The sequence below is a fragment of the Marmota monax genome, unplaced genomic scaffold, assembly GCF_021218885.2.
Source record: "Marmota monax isolate L192 unplaced genomic scaffold, Marmota_monax_Labrador192_F-V1.1 WCK01_AAM20220418_F8-fsc00799, whole genome shotgun sequence".
Classification (NCBI taxonomy): Eukaryota; Metazoa; Chordata; class Mammalia; order Rodentia; family Sciuridae; genus Marmota; species Marmota monax.
The window spans coordinates 106500-126450 of NW_026692780.1; the positions used below are offsets into that span (position 1 = coordinate 106500).

The window sequence follows — 19951 nt, forward strand, 5'->3', positions numbered from 1 at the left end:
AATGATCATGGCAGCACAATTCACAATAGCTAGACTTTGGAATCAACCCAGATGCCCTTCAATAGATGAATGGATTAAAAAACTGTGGCATTTATACACAATGGAGTATTACGCAGCACTAAAAAATGACAAAATCATGGATTTTGCAGGGAAATGGATGGCATTAGAGCAGATTATGCTAAGTGAAGCTAGCCAATCCTTAAAAAACAAATGCCAAATGTCTTCTTTGATATAAAGAGAGCAACTAAGATCAGAACAGGGAAGAAGAGCATGAGGAAAAGATTAACATTAAACAGAGACGAGTGGGGGGAGAGAAAGGGAGAGAGAAGGGAAACTATGGAAATGGAAGGAGACCCTCATTGTTACACAAAATTACATATAAGAGTTTGTGAGGGGAAAGGGGAAAAAAAAACAAGGGAGAGAATTAAACAACAGCAGATGGGGTAGAGAGGGAAGATGAGAGGGAAGGGGAGGGGGGATAGTAGGGGATAGGAAAGGTAGCAGAATACAACAGTCATTAATATTGTATTATGTAAAAATGTGGATGTGTAACCGATGTGATTCTGCAACTTGTATTTGGGGTAAAAAATGGGAGTTCATAACCCACTTGAATCAAATGTATGGAAGATGATATGTCATGAGCTTTGTAATGTTTTGAACAACCAAAAAAAAAAAAAAGTTCCTTTGGGTCTATAACTAACCCATATTCATTTACATAAGTAACCACTGACTTCCATTACTATCAATGTATTTGGCATATGTTGTAGTTTCTTATTAATAAATCCTGCAGGGTTATTCTTTTGTACAAAAACAAACAAACAAAAAATTCGTAACAGCTTGGGTGAAAATAGTTTTAAACATTTATTCTAACCAACAAGTCAGGCTGATCATACAGAATCTGTACTTGTCAGGTTAAACCCCAGCAGAGCGCACACACTCACAACTGCTTGGTTCCCAAAGTGCCTAGAGCTTTTCTTTTTTTGGGGGGGGGCGGTGGGGGCTGAGAATCTGACACATGTGAGCTCATTTGCCAACTGCCAAGCTGGCCCCAGTGGCATGTCACACTTGGTCCCTCCCCACTAGTTACATAACCAATGTGCACAACACACTTATAACCAGGACTCCTAATTACTGTTTAGAACATCAGCTATTATAAAGTGGGGAATCCAGGCTGCAGCGTGCCCCTAACTATAAAATGGTACCCACGAGACAGTATCTCCTTTCATGTTGCCAGTTCCCAGGACACACACAGTGAGCTGGAAATTAGAAAGCATTTGCAGGCATGAGAAATGAAAGGTGGAGGTTTACAGTGGAGAGGAGAAACAGGATGGAACCCAACAGGGAGCAAGCTGGCTGAGGTCAGTGACACACGGCAGTGAGGACAAGGGACACTGCCTTCCTTCCCACTGTACAGCACCTGTCTTCCAAACGGCCTCCCTCGGATCACACCCTTCCTTTCTTCCTAACTGGAGGGGACACCTCTTCCCTTCCCATCTCATACTTTCACCAGAGGAACTCACCCCAAAAAATTATAGAAGGACATGGTCTTCTAGTCCCACTGTCTGTTGTACAGATGAGGAAAGTGAGTCCCAGCGAGGGAACAGGTGCACAGCATGATTTTAAGTTTGTTAAGTGCTCTGGAGCTCTTGGTTCAGGAGATTAACTCTTGATGTACAACCAGATAAACTGGAGTTGATGGATATGGATGGGCAGCTTTGCCTCCTACCTTACAAGACCCCCAGGAAGATCCATGCAAGTTTTAAATTAGTAATATAAAGCAGTAGCTAAGCTGAGCCCTGCACTAACTGTTTGCTTCTTTGCTGAATTCCTGATGTTCTGGCACTGGAGTGACCGCAGCTCTTAAGCTACCCAATCCCTAGACAGCCAATAGGCCTGAAGGCTGCCTGTCTCGTGAGTCCAGCCAACCTAGACCATGGAATCACACCAATTCCTGTAGCAGGCTCTCTGCCAAGTCAACATCTCCTGTCCTAATCATCCTAAGGCAGGTGCAAGAAACGAGGAGCAGTCCTCACATGCCAGAACCCACTGCAACTACTCAAGACTGGAGAGCGTCCACCTGGTTTATGCTGCCCCACCCATTCCTTCCCAGGAAAACCACAACAAAGGCTTTGCCAGCACCTTCCCCTCTTTCCCTTTGTATCTTGACTGACCCTAGTGCTTTCCTGTGTGTCTCCATGAGGCATGGCTGGGAAATGAGTGACAGACTCTTTCCAACAGCAGTCATCTCCTGATTAGTTGGCTTAACCATACCTGGAAAATAATAAAACCTACATTTTAAAACAGGCCTGTTCTAGAAGTAAACATTTTCTCCAGAAATTTTCAAATGAGGACTTAAAAATTCACACCCTGGGAAGAGCCTGGACCCAGTGAGATACTTCCTGCATGGCTTTTAACTGAACAGAGAAGGGACCAAAAATAAAGAAGAGGCATAGGGCCTAGAGTCACAGAAAAAGGCAAGACAGAATGGCAGAGGATGCTGGCACCTCACAAGGTAGTGGGCAGAGGTGCCAAGGCCGGGGATGGGCTTCAGGAAGAGGTAGGAATAAAGCAGGCCCACGGCACAGCATCCAGCAGGCCTGGGCCAGTTCAGACATCCAGCTCTTCCTTTATAGTGATTCACAAGGGGCAGATGCTCAAGGGCTCAGGAGGCCCATCACCCCGCACACCCCCAAGGTAAAAGTAGGGCCACACCTCCCCGAAGCGTGCATGGAAGGTGTATAGGTGGCAGTTATGTTCAGCATCATAGAAGGACAGCTCACCCTCTTCGCACTCCAGCTCTACACGTAGGCAGCACAGGATGGTCGGGACCAGGGGTGAGGTGGCCGGGTCCAAGGTCACACAGTGGTCCCCCTCCACACCCTGCGTGTGGCACACGTACCAGAAGCCAGAGTGTGTGTCATGGTAGCAGCTGTGTGAGTGGCCTTCTGCACCTGTATCTGGCTGCACCCGCACCACACCCACCCGCCAGCTCTGCAGGTCACCCATGGCCACCTCTCAAGCATGGGAGCCCTGAGAGAAGGTGCAGGATCCCAGCAAGCAGGGTGCTGAGGAGAAGCACTCTGGGTTTTCCACCTGCAGGCGGTAGCCATGGTTGGTGATGCTGGTGAGGTCATCAGACACCGAGAGCCAACCTGCTGCAGTGTTGGGATTGAAGCTGAAGGGAACTGAGGGCAGAAGGGGGACAGTAAGCAAACCTGATACTCTCCCACCTGCCACACCGGGTGGTGTCCCAAGGGCCCCAAAATGACCACCTCAGTTCTAGTTGCCCTGGGTTGATGGAAATTATGGGTTCAAATGTAATGGCCAAAATGTATGTGAAAATCCTAGCCCCCACCCAGTGGCCCAGAATGTGCCTTTATTTGGAAATGGGCATTACTATAAATACAGTTAAGACAAAGTCAGACTGGAGCAGGTTGGAACTTGAACCCACCTTGACTGTGCCCTTATAAAAATGGGAATGGAGACAACACATGAGGGGAAAAGCCATGTGGCAGAGGGCAGAGGGTGAGGTGCTGCAGCTGTAGGCCAAGGGCAGCCAGGCCTGCCAGCCAACACCAGAAGCTAGAAGAGACAAAGAGGGCCCCTGCCACAGGTTTCAGAGGACCACAGCCCTGCTGTCACCTGAGCATGAGCTTCTAGCCTTCACAACCATGAGAGAATGGGTTTCTGTCATTTAAGGCACCCTGTGTGTGGTCCTTTGGTGACCTTGGATGGATAAAGCCTTTCATTATACACGTTACAATTCTGAATAGAGGAAGTATTTCTCTTTCTGAAGAGGACAGAGGGTCAGGGCCCGTATAGGAATGTGGTATGCCAGGAGGGGCTGCAGCCATCAGGCAGGAGAGAGATGACCAGGGTCAAGGGCCTGCTGGGAGGTCAGTGGAGAGAATGGGTAGAGCCTGACAGAGTGGAGCTTGGCAGCTCTGTGCTAGCATAAAGTACCTTCCCTGGGCACAAACACCTCCCAGAACCCCTTACCAGATTTGATGGAACTGATCATCTTCTTCCACACACGGTACTGCAGGGAATCCAGGTACCAGCAGGGGTTGATGAGCATGCCGGGCTGGATGGGCTCCGGCTCCACAGTGCAGAAAAGCCTGTGGAAGGAGGACTGGGCATGGTGGGTGAAGTTGGAGCAAAGCACCTGGGCTTATCTGGATTCACTGGAAATGGGCAACAGGCCTTGCTCCCTTGCCTCAGGCCTAGGTTTCCTGGCCGCCTTCCCCAAGACAAACCTGATTGGTCCAGGAACTGACTGAGCCTCCACACCCTTCAGGATTCAGTAGGAGGGCTCATCCCTCCCCAGCTGGGAAAAATAGAAATAGGAGGTTCTCCAACACGGCTGCCATCCTTGTGGACAGAAGTCACACTTACACATCTGCTTGTGGCATGTGTAACAAATTGGAAGGGACCTTAACAGTGCTCTACTCCAACAATACCAAGAGGTCAGAGTCCTTTGCTTGAGCACCTCTGGTGACAGAGAACTCACTACTTCCCCTAATTCCCAAAGCCCACTCTTTTATCTTTGGATGGCTCAGACAGGGACATAATTCTTAATTATTCATCCCAGAGAACCCAAAGCCATCAAGGCACATGAGTGTGCAGGACAAGGGCCTGTCCTGAAGCTCTCAGAGGGAGGAGGCTGGTCAAGAAAGATGTCTAAATGTTAGATGGCCACTGAGAAGCATGAGCAGATGCATGCTGCTCTCCCTCCCCTCACAGTGGCTGGAGACGCTCCATGCCAGTCAGAATTGGAGAGCCTCAAAGAAAGGTCTCTCCATCTGGCAGTCCCCACCACTCCCTGTGGATCCCACCAGCTGGCTGCATTACCTGCCTGGCCCGGAGCCTCTGGATTTTGCACCTTTGGTGTTTCTGCCTGTTCTTCCCCTCCCTTCCACCAGACTTGTCAACTTACCAGCGCTTTCGGTGCTTGTGTTTATGAAAGAAAAGACACAGACACAGACACAGACACAGAGAAAGCATGGTAAGTTTCTGACCTCAAGAGGAGCCATGCACCCCATGTTCATGGATCAGAAGACTTAATATTGTTAAGATGTCCATTCTCCCCAAGCTGATCTAGTTATTCAGCAGAATTCCTTTCAAAATCCCAGGTACTTTCTTTGTAGAAACTGAGTCTAAATTTCATATGGAAATTCAAGGAACCCCAAAGAGCCAAATAATCTTTAAAAAGAAGAGTAAAGTTGGAGGACTCACACTCCCCAATTTCACAGCTTATTATAGAGCAACAATAGTAAAGAGAGTGCAGGACTAACATGTGGGCAGACGGGGAGATCAATGGAAGGAACAGAACTGAAAGTCCAGAAGTAAACCCTCACATTCAGTGTCAGCCAATTATCTATGAGGACAGCAAAATCATTTAAGAGAGAAATGGTCTTTCCAACAAATTGTAAAAATTATTAAAGTACACACTAAATTGTTAAAGGTGGACCCTAACTTGATGCCATATTAAAAAAATGACATAAAATACATCAAAGGCCTAAATATAGAGCTAAAACTGAGAAAGAACTTGTGCCTAGAACACAAAGAATTTTTCAACCGACAAAGAAACAACCTAATTAAAAAATGGATAAAAAAGTAGAATTGATAATTCTCCAAAGAAGATCTACAAATGACCAATAAGCACATGAAAAGATGCTAAATATTGTTAGCCACCATGAAATGCAAATCAAAATAATGAGATACCACTTCAAACTCAATGGGATGGCTCTCTCTCTCTCTCTCTCTCTCTCTCTCTCTCTCTCTCTCTATATATATATATATATATATATATATATATATATATATATATATATAAAGAGTTGGAAAGGATGTAGAGAAAGTAGAATCATTATTCACCGCTGATGGCAATATAAAACAGTGCATTTGCCTTGCAAAAGAATCTGGCAGCTCTTCAAAGGGTCAGAGTTACCAAAGGAGCTAGCAACATCCAAGAGAAATGAAAACATGTACATATAACTGGTACATTAGTTGGGTGTGGTGGTGTATGCCTGTCATCCCAGTGACTTGGGAGGCTGAGACAGGATCACAAGTTCAAGGCCAGCCTCAGCAACGTAGACCTCAAGAAAGTCAGCCAGACTCTGTCTCAAGATTGAAAAAAAAAAAAGAAAAAAAGAAAAAACTAGAAGTAGGGATGTAACTCAGTGGTAAAAGCACCCTGGGTTCCACCCCCAGTACAAAACAAACCAAAACACTGGTATATGAATGTTTATAGCCCTATTACCTACAAGAGCAAAAAGTAAAAACAACCCAAATAATCACAAATTGATGAACAGATAAAATGTTATATGCAATAGAATAGTATCCTTCTACCATAACAAGGAAAGAACTATTAGTTGCTAAGACATGGATGAAGTTGCAAAATATGCTGAGTGAAGGAAACCAGTCACAAAAGGTACATATTATATGACTCCATTTATATGAAATGTGTAAAATAGGCAAATTAGGTAGACAAGAGAGATTGGCGGCTGAAAGGCACCAGGACAGGAGGAATAGGGGAGTGACAGCTGAAGGATTTGGAGCTTCTTTTTGGATGGATGAAATGATCTGAAATACAGATTGTCATGATGGTTGCACAACTGTACAGTGCTGAAATCACTAAAATGTATGTTTTAAATAAGTGACAAGCTGGGTGTAGTGGTGTGGGGCTGTAGTTCCAATTACCCAGGAAACAAGAAGGTCACTCGAGCCCAGCAATTTGAAACTAGCCAAAGCAAGAATGAGATCCTATCTTTTAAAAAACTAAATAACAACAACAACAACAACAAAATGGGTGATTTACACAGTGCAATATATAAATTATATCTCAATAGAGCTGTTATTTAGAAAAACAAAATCACAAACCAAAATCATTGGCAGGATGACAATTTCCTTAGCAGAATCGTCAAAGAAAGAAACAATTTAAATCTTTTGAGTGATTCTGTAATCAGTGTCCTCTGGAGACAAGGCATATCATGGCTTGACATGAGGTGGTCAACCCACAAAAGTCCTCCCCAGAATGGGACACAGTACTGGAACACAGTATTTGCCCACCGTTCCAGAAGGTGAGCTGTTGGTGGTGAAGAGGATAGCATGTCATCCTGATCATCCTGATTTACAAACCAGCCTTCAAGTTACAGAAACTTCTCTGTGGGGCCCAATGATGCAATCAACCAAAGTGAGAAAAAATAAACTCAATGGCATTTGTTTTTTTAAGTGAGAATGGAATCATTCTTAAGAGAGAACAAGCCATATTTAAATATTAAAAAAATCTGATTTTGAAAAACCCCATTTACTAGGGGTAGAGAAAGAAGAAACCAAGGATGGCACAAAAGCAAAGAGAACAGGGGGAGCAAGAGAGAGAGACAGGGAGGGCAGGGGAGAGAAGAGGCTGGAGACACCACCCCTGTCACGCCCCTGGCCTCTGACAAGCAGAACACTGATGCCATCCCTCAGGACCAAAGCCAGGAGGTCACAGGAAGACTGGCATGGCGGGGCTGGTGACCATGGTTCTCTGGTCCCTGAACATCCAGCCCCATCACAGAACACGGCGGCCATGCTCCTCACCATAAGAAAAGAGATGTCATCTTCCTTCAGTTCCATATGCAGCTGCTTGATCTCGTGGGCCAGCACCTCTGTCTCTTCTATGAGTTGCTTCATCTTCTCATTGGCCAGGAGCTGCTTCTGCCTGTTCTCCTGGGCCACAGCATCCAGAACAGCCTGCTCCTCCACCCTCAGGAACTCACAGAGCTTGTGGAACTCCTGCTGGATGCAGCCTTCCAGCCCCGCAGCCTCCACCTGCAGCAAAAAGCTGGAGTCAGTGACTCAGACCTGGGGAGCCTCTGCTGTCCCCAAGGTGGTGACCTTCAGATTTTCAGAAAGAATCCTATGTAGAACCCTAGAGATGAAGCATCGATGCAAGACTTGACTAGCACAAATTTATAAGTTTAAATTTCAAATTGGGGAGCATAGCAGCTGTTTTGATAAATTTTTAGAAATCACCAGTCAAGCACGGTGGTGCACGCCTGCAATCCCAGTGATTGGGAACACTAAGGCAGGAGGGTTTCAAGTTCAAAATCAGCCTCAGAAACTCAGCAAGGCCCTAAGCAGCTTAGTGAGACCCTCTTTTAAAAAAAAAGAAAAAGAAATCATTGCTTATTGATGATAACCCTAGTCCTGTAAGCTCCTCACACACAACAGTCTGTATCTCATTTGGGTTCTCAAAGCATGGAAAACCCTGTGTGACAGAAGTGAATTATTTCAAATAGCAACAATTTTAAAAACTTGTTTGCCTTCAAATCTTTTGCCCTTAATTATGTCTGATCAAAATGTTTTCTAAAACAGTGGGAAGTATTTAACACTCAATCGTAAAAATGTGCACATTCCAAATCATAACCACAAAAATATTAAGAAAATGAGACCCAAACCATAAAAATACTCAGAGAAAAAGCAAAGAAATACTTCTTGCCTGAGAATAAGAAAGAAATTGCTTAGCATAATATGAAACAAAAAAAGACTCAAACAATGAGATAAATGAATGTATATAAAAGATAAGCTTTAAATGTCAAGACCTTATAAGCAGGGTTAAATACATGCATGTAATTCCAAAATGACTACTGTATAAATGACCCCCCCCCCAAAAAAAAACCCTGAAAATAATTCATTGAAAAAGAAATGGCAAACTAGGAAAAATGTTTGCAATATATTCAACAAACTAGTATTAGTCTTAATATACAAAGTGCTCCAAAAATCCAATGGGAGAAAAGACAAATATTCCAAGAACAAAAAAGGGATATGAATTGGCATTCACATCATTCACAGAAGAAATCTATACTGTGAAAAGACGGGCAAACGAGAAGGGACTGCGTAGGAAGAGTGGAATCTACTGATTCTTCTCACACAGGACAAGAAAGGATGGAGCAAAGAGGAAAACTCGGCAAGAGCCAAGGCAACTCCAGCCACTGTCACACCAGCAGGTACAGCCTCATTGTAAAGGGGTAAATAACAGAATGTATACTCAGCGACTTGGATTCAGAGAATTTAATGGGAAAAGCACCCATCCAGATAGAACTCTGGAGGCCTCAACCTGACCACCTTAAGAACCCTGGCCTCCACAAGAAGCCTAAGAGCTCTCTGCTGCCTGGCAGAGAGAGATGGATGCACCCCCCTTCCCCCTAGTCCAGCCCCATACCCACAAATGTAGGTATTCTGATCATGGAAATGTACAGGGAAGCATTCCCCTGGTGAGCAAACTCCCAGAGGGTAACAGGCACCTTGTTTCCCACCTTTAGAATGCCCTGCAATCTAAGGATCTAGTAATATAGGATCTAGTAATATAGCTAATATATGTGCAATGTCTAGCTGGTATGGTAACGCCCTGAGAAGCCTCTGTGTTAGAGGCTCATCAGAGGCTCATCAAACCTCGACCTTGATTGCAGGCACATAGTTCCTAGGAATAAAGGAACTTATTTACTAGATAACTACAATGTTTCACCAAGCTCTGCTGCTCCTGGAGCTGCCTGCCTAAAAGTAACTTCAGACAATGGACTTTCTTGAGAACTGCACAAAGCTCCTACATTGCATACTATAACTGTAAAATTTACTTGCAGAATAAGCAACCTTACTGATACTCTAAACAATAATGTAGTTATGGTACTAATAACCAAACGTAACCTATTGGTATAAATAAATGTGGCCACTTGGATACCTTCCCTGCCTCTGCACATCGTCTCTGTGTCTCCCTTTATTATTTTTTTACACACAAAGCCAGCCAAACAGCTTTGGCCATGATGACATTGGTTACAGGGCAGAAATGAAGCCTGATGACTCCATGACAGCACCAGAAGAACACCACAAACGGTGTCCTCTAGCAACGGCAGGCTGCAATCTCATTTGTGGACTGGAATCTTGGTCTGTTCTCATGGCTCTGACCTAAGATGATCAAATGGTGCCACTCTGTCAACTCAGCTTCTTGGTCTCCAAAACATCACAAACATTGAATGGCCTCTCTCTGTGGGCACTCAGATGCATTACCTTATATCAAAGTTTCACAAAAATCCTAGGAAGATGGAATCTCTTTCTACAGGTGAGTGCATGAGTTTGGTGGGGGCCGAGGGATCTGCCTGTAGACACAGGGTTAGATTTCCAAGGTCAGCCTGCAGCTTACTGCCCTGGACTCTACATTTCACAGCCTCGACTCCTGCTCTGCTCCTCCAGCTTGGGACAGGCTGGTTTCTGACTGTCTCGTTGACCCTGGCTCTGGTCTGTCACCTTCTGAGAGATGACTGCTTCTAGTAATTACCACTCAGCTGCACTCATCTCAGCCACAGCGGACACACCTGGTTTAGGCTGCTAGGCACTCCCCTGAAGTCCCTACAGTGCCTGAGTGGCCAAGGACTGGGCTCAGGGAAGCCTCCTAATATCTAGCCATGGAACCATCCACAAGCTCATTACTGGTCCCCTGCAGGTGCCCAAAACTTCCAGACATTGGGAATGTGCTCACTTTTCTTGTATTTTGATGAGAGAGAACAAACTAGAAAACAACAAGGTAATGAAGTGTCTTGAAGAAAATGAGGGAGACCTGAAGCCGAGCAAAAGGGAAGGGCTAGTCTGGTTAGCAGCAGGGAAAGCTTCACAAGGGATGTGTAAGCTGAAATTTTAACAGCATCTTTGACTATAGGGCCAGGGGAACAGCTTTAGCTCATTTAAGGGACAGAGAAGGCCACAGAAGTGGCAGAAACACAGCACCAAGCCACAGAACAGCAGATGAACTTGGGGCAGGCAAGGGGCAGACAACAGCCTTGGCCATGGGAAGGAGTCTGGACCGCAGTCTGGGGCATGGAACTACACTAGGTGATTTTAAGCAGAGGAATGACACAACGATGTGCTTTTCCAAAAGACCACTGGAGTTCTCGGAGAGTGGAAAGAACAGAACAAAGAACAGAAAACCAAGAACACAAGCAGGGAGCAGCCAGGAAGGAGGCGCAGCAATGCAGGTGGAGTTCCATGGACATGTATGGTTCAGAGACAGGGAACAGGGCTGTGGTGGAGTGGACACGGGCACTGAAAGGACACCAGGAATCACAGGAATCGCAGGAGCTTGCATGGAGTGAATGGCAAAATGCAGCACACACTGAAGTTATTCTTAAATGACAGTGCAATGGCACGGTTGGCTTCTTAAGCCATTCCTGTGCTGCTGGTGTGCCATGCCCAGTCTTCAGTGAGGCAGTGTAGCCCAGTCAGCAGCTGAGAACAAAGCTGTATGAGACTTCCAAGTCCACAGCTACCCCACAGGCGGCATCAACAGAGCCAAAGCCAACCCTCCCCTGCTTCTCCCTGGCTGCACTCTGGGTCCAAGCACTCACCTGATTGTGCTTGGCGATGGCCTCGTAGGAGCGTCGCATGGCCCAGAAGGCCTTGGCTTTCTCCTGCAGTGTGTACTCCATGTTTCGACACTTGGCCTGATGTGGGGAATGAGAAGGAGGCAGGGAGGCAAGTTAGGACTGGAGGCCAGACAGGGAGGACAAACACCACATTTATAACTGGAATTCCACTTTGACAAGAGCATGAAAACAGCATTTACTGAACCTGGTCCATGCCAATCCCCTGGGGCACAGCTGAATGTTAGTCCTGATCTCAAATCATTTCTTTATAATGCTAAGGGCCCTCAGATGTCCTGTAGCCCAGCTCCCTTGTCCTATGCCTGGTACAGGGAACAGGGCTGAGGAGGTAGAGGGGCCTGTTGTCTCTCAAGGTGCCATAATACAGCACAGAAGGGCATCCTGCTCAGACTGGGACTGGTCCAGGCTGAGCTCTGAGTCCCTGAGCTGTGGGGATAAGACAGGGGGAGGGACTGCAGGCTCCCTTTGAAATGTTCCAGACTGTACTGGTCTGAAGTCACTAACCTTAGGGGGTCTGACCCCCCTCATTTCCCATCAAATGAAGTTATTTCCCATAAGGCCTTCTCAACACATTTCCCTCCAGACCCCTCCTTCTCCTGACATTCTCATTTTGCTTAGACTTTAATTGTCAAATTCAAATATTTATCTCTTCAGTAGTTTTTGTTTTTTTAAAATTTTAATTATTGCTTCTGAACTTTCTGGACCCCCTGAAGAACACTGTGAATTTTAGGTTGGATTCCTACCTTTTCATCTACATTGTGAGAAACCTTTTCATATATTTTCTTTTGGAAAAATAGTAAATATTCTAATAATAATAATAATCTAATATTACTAATATTAGATTAATTCTAATAAAAATAATAACAATTCTAATAATAGTACTGGTAAATTACCATCACCATTTATGGAGCACCTACATGTAGCAGGGACAGTGCTAATTACTTAATACCAGTTTCCTACCCGATAAGAGGGATATCACTATGGAGCTCATGGGTTGACAAATCAGTGCACGTCAAGGGCTGAGAAGCGGGCAGGCACACAGTACGTGCTGCAAGGTCTAGCTCTTAGTACCAATAAGTGCCACTTGTGAGCCAAGAAATTTAATTCTCCTACCAGATGTTCCAGGTTTCTTAATGTACAGCATAAATGCTAAGATAACCTCATCTAGATCTCATCCTTATCCAACTCCAATTTGTTTTCCAGATCTTTCTTCCCGCTTGATATGCAGACTCATCACACAATAGGTGTTTACCATGCTGCCTACTGCTGGGACCTCTTCACTCAGGAGCCACAGTGGGCAATTGAGACTCCCTCTCTGCCGGGGGCACAGGCTTAACAAGGAGGCAATGAACATCCTCTTTGAAACTAGGGATCTGCCAGGCTTGAATTGAAAGCTGAGGACCCAGAAAGTAGTGAGTAGTTAGGAAAGGGTAGAAAGAACTAGAAGGGGAATGTCTTAGTCCATTTTCTGTTTGCAGTAATACAACAGCATAGGATAAGCTATTAGGAAACAGGCTGATTCTGGCTCAGAGTTCTGAGCTGAGACTTAGGGCCATGTCTGGTGATAGTCTTCCAGGATAGCTGAGTTCCATTATGGGTGAGGGCATCACACAGTGGGAAATAGGAAGTGCATGTGAATCCTGTTTCTTCCCCTCTCATAAAGCCACCAGGATGGTGGGGGCTCTGACACTCCTATCTAATCCTACTCAAAGGCTTCACCTCTAAACACCAGTCACATTAAGTTTCTACCCTCTTAATGCCTTGCAATGGAGATTAAATGTCAACCTTTGTTTTTGGAGAGGATGAACCACTTGCAAACCATGGTGGGGAGACCTCCGAATGTAGCTAAGAGTAACTGGAATCCCTGGGTTGACACTTCTCAGGCTGATTCTGAGAAGGTAGCCCCAGGCAGGGGACCAAGGCTTCAGGGTGTACGTCAAAGTCCAGAGGCATGTATAAGAAAGGGGTCCAGACAAGGCAGTTAGAGGCCTGGGCCTCTGAGGGACTTTGGAGTGTGTCTGGTATTGAAAACACTAAACTTGAGTTCTGACCCAAGAATTTTATCATGTTTACCCCAAAGCTTCAAGAAGTGCATGAATGAATTTTCCCAAGTTTCCATTTTCTCATTAGTAAATGTAACTATCTTCACAGTCCCCTGGAACGGTCTGTGTCTGAGTATTTTGTGGATTTGCAAGTAGTGTAAGAGTATTCTGAGATAGTGTTTTCGTTGAATGATGAACCAAAAAAACCCATCAAGATAAGGCCATCCTGAGTCACCTCATACACAGTGTGACACATGCTCTTGGTTCCTACAACATCAGCACTAGCATGTGTAAATGTGTTAATGATTACCAGGCACTAGTCTGTATGAGTGTCATGGTCTTGGCCTAATGAGGGAAGAGCAATACACTCAGCATGTAGAGGGTGAATGGGTGCTATAAGCTGGCCAACCATGTGCATCAACTGAGTTTGAGTTTCTGAGTTCTTCAAACAGGGAAGCTTTGACTCCTGAATCAAGCCAGCACTTGGAACACAGTAAAGAGAATCAATCAAAAGGATCTCTGCCAAGAGTAGAGATTTAGTTTCAGCAAAATAAAATCTTGTAATTAATATTTTAACTGGAATTGTACAGATCCTAATTTTGCTTGGACTTAATCTGGCAACTTCCTTTGGTTTATTGCATATCTGTGATATAGGCAAGAGCAATTTATATGTTTTGTGTTTGTGTGCACCTTCGCGGTAACATATATAAGCCACATTATTGGAACACTTTTTCCTTTAAGAAGAGCAAGCACATTGTTCAGGTTTGAGAAACACTGTGCTCCAGGACTTCCTAAGGTCCCACAAGCACTTGTGTTCTTTCTAGAGCTCTGTTTAAACATTTCCGTTATATTCCAAAATCTTCTAAGTCTTTTTGGTCATATCTCCCTGTGCTGAGGACACCAGGCAAGCTCTTTAACATGCTCTTGGATGCCCTATGGGATCTGTCCCAAACTTCTTCATTCCTCATATAGAATGTCCTTTGGTCACTGCAGGCCCCACCCTATGCCCCCACTACTGCTACTGGCCTTCCTTTACTCCTCTGGGCCTTCAGGTCTTGTGAAATCAGTTGTTCAGAGGCTCCTTACTATGCCTCATCAGACGAAAAAAGTAGGCCTTCCTCTTAGAGTGTCCCATCCTTCACTGAAACTTCAGTTATTAGTGAGAGTATTAAACTGTGCCTGTCAACTTCACCCAGGTAGGTTCTCTAGGACTGGACTGTATTCTGCTGGACACACTGTGCCCAGCACATTGCAGGTGTCCAACCTACCTGCTCTCTGCACACTGACAATGATCAACAGCCACCCAGATGCCTGATTATCCAAACACAGTTGGCTGCCCACAGCTCTGGGATCAGAGCACAAGCAGCACTGAGAGAAGGCTCTCTCAAAGCCAATGACCAGAGCACAGACCAAACTAGGCCCAGGGGAAGTTAGCTACTAGTTCTGTGACTTTGGCAGTTACTTAAACCGAGACTGTCTTTATACTGTACCTCATTACACTGTAAGATAGGGATAACGCTACTAACTACAGAGGGCTGAAATGCCCTGCAACCCTGCAAAGCCCAAGTTCTAATCAATACAACCATGAATGTTATGGCTAAAGGGATTCCGCAGATGACGGAATTAAGGATCTTGATACGGGGAGATTCCTCTGGATACTCTGAGTGGGTCCACTGTAATCACGAGGGCCTTATGAGAGAGGTGGTAGTCAGCCAAGGAAGGCAATAAGACAACTGAAGCAGAAGTCAGAGTCATGCTCCTTAAAGATGGAGAAGACAAGGAAACATGTTCTCCCCTGAAACCTCCAAAAGGAATGCAGCTGTGCAGACAGCTTGAATTTGGGCCTTCTGACCTCTAGAACTACAATCAACTTATGCTGTTTTAAACCACTGTGTTTGTGCCAGTTTACTGTGTCAATGATAGAAAACTAACACACCCAGCCTTGTTGAACGTTTGTGAGCATTACATTTGCTAACATGCACATGCTTAAGAGAATCTAACATATAGTAATTCTCTACAAGTATCCACCCACATGATTTTTAGTTTTGCTTCATCCTTAGATGGTGGCCAAAGTGATCTTTTTTCTAAAATATACTATCTCATCACAACCCTCGTCTGAGAATCCCACAGGGCTCCACACAGCCAGCAGGACTTTTGACCTAGCTCCTTCTCACATGGCAGTGGGATGGGAGGGGGGATCCCACACTGCTCCCCCCAGAATCACCACGCATGTCCAACCATGCAGAACCATGTCTTGTCTACTAACTCCTGACTTCCCCCTCTAAAACATGAACTTTATAAGATAAGGGGCTATCTCAGGGACCTGGGCACCCAGAACAGGTTTTGGCACACAGGAGGCCCTCAGCTCATCATGTTTGTCTGGTAAACGAATGAGTCCCACCCTGCTTCAGGCGGCCCTGGACTAGACTATTCCCTGCCTCTCAGGCATCACCCTGAGGGCCCACTGGCCTGACACAAGGCTCCATCTGCATCTCCATCCTGTTGTAACCACTGAAATTCTCTAGGTGCTTGGAAAGTCAGGTTTCCTCACTTCCAGACCCTTCTAGACACTACTGTCTCTGCCACATACCCTCCCTCATTCCTTCCCCTGGCTAATACCTCCACAGTCCTCAGGTCTCTCCTGGAAGCTCCTTGAGGGTGAGAATTCTCTAGCTCATCTCCTGCAGCTCTTCTAGGACGTAGCAGGGCAAGGCATCTGCTAATTAAGAAAGCTGTCATGGACCCTCATGCTTCCTGGCCCCAGGCTCACTGCTCTTGAATCCTGGCTTGGGGCTTGGCTCCAAACTGGGGAGGGTCTGTGAGTGTTCCTGGCCTTGACTCCTGCCCATCTCCTGATCTGCAGCTCTGTCAGCCCCATGAGAATTAGTTACACCTTGACTGGGTCCCACTATCTAGACCCCAATTCCCAGTGAGCCCAGCACTTTCTTCAGCTGTCTCAAATCAGTATCCATCACTTCTGCTAGTGGGAGTGCATAGGAGTCACAGGGTTACTCAATCAAACATGCATAATGATGGCACTCCTGAGTTCTCTTTTACTTGTCTATGCCAAAATGTGTGTGGAACTATAACAAACTTAAAATTATTTCTTAATAAAGGCACTGCAAAGAAAGGAGAGGGGGTATGTGGAGTACCTCCTTCTGGACAGTCAGCTTCCTGCCAGCTAACCAGTGTTCTCCAAACTGTTGGTCTGATACATGCATTAATAGGTGATAAAATAAATTTACTGCTTCTTTCCTTTTTGAGTGCTGGGGATGGGACTCAGGACCTCATGCACACCAGGCAAAAGCTCTACAACTGAGCCACATCTCCAGCTCCAAATTTTATTTTATTTTTTATTTTTATTTTTTTTTAGAGAGAATTTTTAATATTTATTTCTTAGTTTTCAGCGGACATAACATCTTTGTTTGTACGTGGTGCTGAGGATCGAACCCGGGCTGCATGCATGCTAGTCGAGCGCGCTACCGCTTGAGCCACATCCCCAGCCCTTTATAATTATTTTTTTGTTTTATTTTATTTTTATGTGAGGATGAGAATCGAACCCATTGCCTGATGCATGCTAGACGAGCGTGCTACCACTTGAGCCACATCTCCAGCCCCCAGCTCCAAATTTTAGTGTTTTCACATTGTGTAACTTCTTCCAGAGTACAATGGGCATTTCCAGAATTTTACTTTTATTTTTTTTTTTACATATATATGGGTGATGTAGGGTGTGACTCATTCATTCACAGACAAAGGAGCCTAAAATGAATGTGTTTCTAAGGGCTAAAGTCTAAATATTTCTGAAAAATTCTTAGCTAGGTTAACCCTTATTTCCTAATCACTTTTTCCTTTCTATAACAAAGAGTTCTCCATATTACTTTTACTCTGTAAGTTGTTCCCTGGTTTATACCTATTGGAACTCTACCCATTAAGATGCTAAAAGAATGATAGAGAACCAAACAGTAGGCCTGAGCCAAGGGCCTCTCCCCGCAGTTACACAAACTTTGGGATCAGCTGAGGATGGTGACTGAGATGCGGAAACCTTAAGGCTCTACATCCCTTGCCAGGTCCTGGGCTCCTCCCCCACTTCTAAACTGAGGGTTCGTGGGCTACCCACACTGGTGCAGCTCAGAGGGACCTGGCCACCTCTGCTGGCTGGGCCAGGCCACTCAGAAAGGGGCAGGGCTGTCTGGAGAAGGTCGCTGACCCTGTATCCCACTTCCTGTTTGCACTCTCTGACCCATCCTGGGCCGGCCTTGAAGAAGGCAGACCCAATAGATAACCACATTCGCGGTGGGGGTCTTGAGGAAGCCCCCGGAGCTGGAGCAGGGAGCCCTGGAGGCCTGAGCACACGCAGCGCTAGCAGGCTGAAGGGCGGAGCCCGGGTGCAGGGATGTGGTCCCGCCCTGGCCACCACGTGTGCGCTGGATCACTGGGCGCTCACCGCCACTCTTACACGAAAGTCGTGGGCAGTGTCCTTCACTGGCTGCGCGCAATGTCCCCGGTGGCGGGGTCGGTCTGGCATGAGCAGCAGAGCAGCTCCTTGTCCTCGAGGCAGAAGAGACTCAACTGGCCGCGGTGCAAGCGGCAGAGGCGCTGGGATGAGGGGCCTGTCCAGCGAGCGTCCTCGGCCTCCTCGCGCAACAGCTTCTCCACCAGGTTGTTCAGGGTGTGGTTGGTGCGCAGGTCGGCGGGCGACGCCCGGTCCTCGCACAACGGGCATGTGGGCGCCATTTGCACTTCCCTTAGCGGCTCACGCACCCACGGCAGAAGTTGTGGCCACAGTGCAGTGTCACCGCATCGCGGAAGGGGTCGCAGCAGATGGCGCAGAGCAGCTCCTCTTTGAAGGAGCCGGAAGGCCCGGGGAACGCGGCGGGTCCGGGCTCCATGATTCATGAGCTGCGGGCTCCGGCACCTGTAACTTTGGCTTGCGTCCCTCCCAAACCGCTAAGCGGCAGACTGCGGGGCGGTAGGCAGTGCCCGACCCCTTCCTCTGGCAGCAGTGAGCGGCTACGGCGCTGGCCAATCGCGAGTGGAGTGCTTGACTGGTTCCGCCCCACTTCCTGTTTGCGCATGAAGGCTGGAAGAGCTGGTCCGGCTGCGGAGCTGGCTGTAGTCGCCCTCTGCCTACAGGCACCTCCCCCAGCAGGGCTGCGCGCCCTGGTGTCACTGGACGCATGCGTCCTTATTGAAGTGGGAAATGAAGTCTAGGAACCCCTTCCTTAACTGAGTCCCGGAAACCTCTGGCCCGCGACATGGGAGACACCCAGGATCCTGACTTGGTTCCCAAGTCGTGGCTGGGTCTTAAAGCAGCTTCCGTGGGCTCGCGCTTTGAGTGGCGGTGCCTTCGTAAAGGCTTGTCACTCAAGCCATCGTCCACCTTTTCTTTTGGCCAGTCTTCTGGCCTGGAGAAAACAGGCGAGGAAAGCGGGTGGTGGGAAGACCTCTGAGAAGACAGAAGTCGCGGTTCTTGTCCCGGGGTTGAATGAATCTAGTGTTTCAGGATGTGTTTGCTTGTGAGGAAAATGACTGTAACTTAGCTCGTCCCTATGAAATGTGAAGCTGAAAGTAAGGTAAGGGTGGAGCGTGCTCCTAACATCAGGCAGGTCTCCATTAAAGCAAAGGAATAAAAGACTTCTTTGAACTAGAATCCAAGCTGAATTCCTGCGAGCTGAGGCCCTCTGATTCCCCTTTCCTGCATCAGTGTGATTATTTTGCAGCTTTCACATGTAGGATACTGATCACATGCGGTGCTTCTATTCCTGGTTTCTGCTGAGAAACGACTCTTGGTGTTGTGCGCCTGTATGTCTTGAGAGCAGAGGCACTGTCTCAATTTTCCAAGGATGTTTCTATGGTGAACAACTTTGGAAGGCAGAAATAATTTCTCCTCCAGATAAAGTTCTGGCAGAACTTGTCCCCATTATAGATTCCAGTTTCCTAAATTTGGGAATTTCTCTTCTATAATGCAACCTACTGGGGCCCTCATCACAAAGACTTGTGGGAATTGAGGCTCAGGAAATTGGCCCAGTAACAATGCTGACTACACTTACTGCTGTTATGAATTGTCCTTTGTCTCTGACCCAGTGGACTCATATTTCCTACCAGCATTCATGAAACTGTATCAAGTTAACTGCTTGCAAGTAGGATAAAATTTCAAACCCTTTACAGTTCTAGATAATTTTCTTCCAAACTTCTTCAGAATAGCCCTTTCCTCATAGGGAATGCACATCACTAATTTTCATTGCCTTCAGTATTTCTTATCTGTGATCTATATTCACCTGGGGAGCTTTGTAAATGGAGATTCCCAGACCCCATTTCATCCTTCTGACCTGTCTTGGCCAGGAATCTGCATTTTCATTTGATCACCATGTAATTCTCAGGCACACTAAAGTTTGAGAGTCATTGTTCTAGATCTTCTCACCCAACAAATTGTTAGGTGTCCAGTGATGGTTACTGTTTCAAAAATGAATCTTAGGGCCTGGGGTTGTGGCT

At 46.3% G+C, this 19951-nt stretch overlaps 1 pseudogene; it reads right to left on the reverse strand.

Annotated features, from left to right (window-relative positions):
• Positions 1–842: 842 nt before the first annotated feature.
• On the reverse strand, positions 843–18550 carry LOC124094428 (E3 ubiquitin-protein ligase TRIM35-like; annotated as a pseudogene).
• Between the last annotated feature and the right edge of the window lie 1401 nt (positions 18551–19951).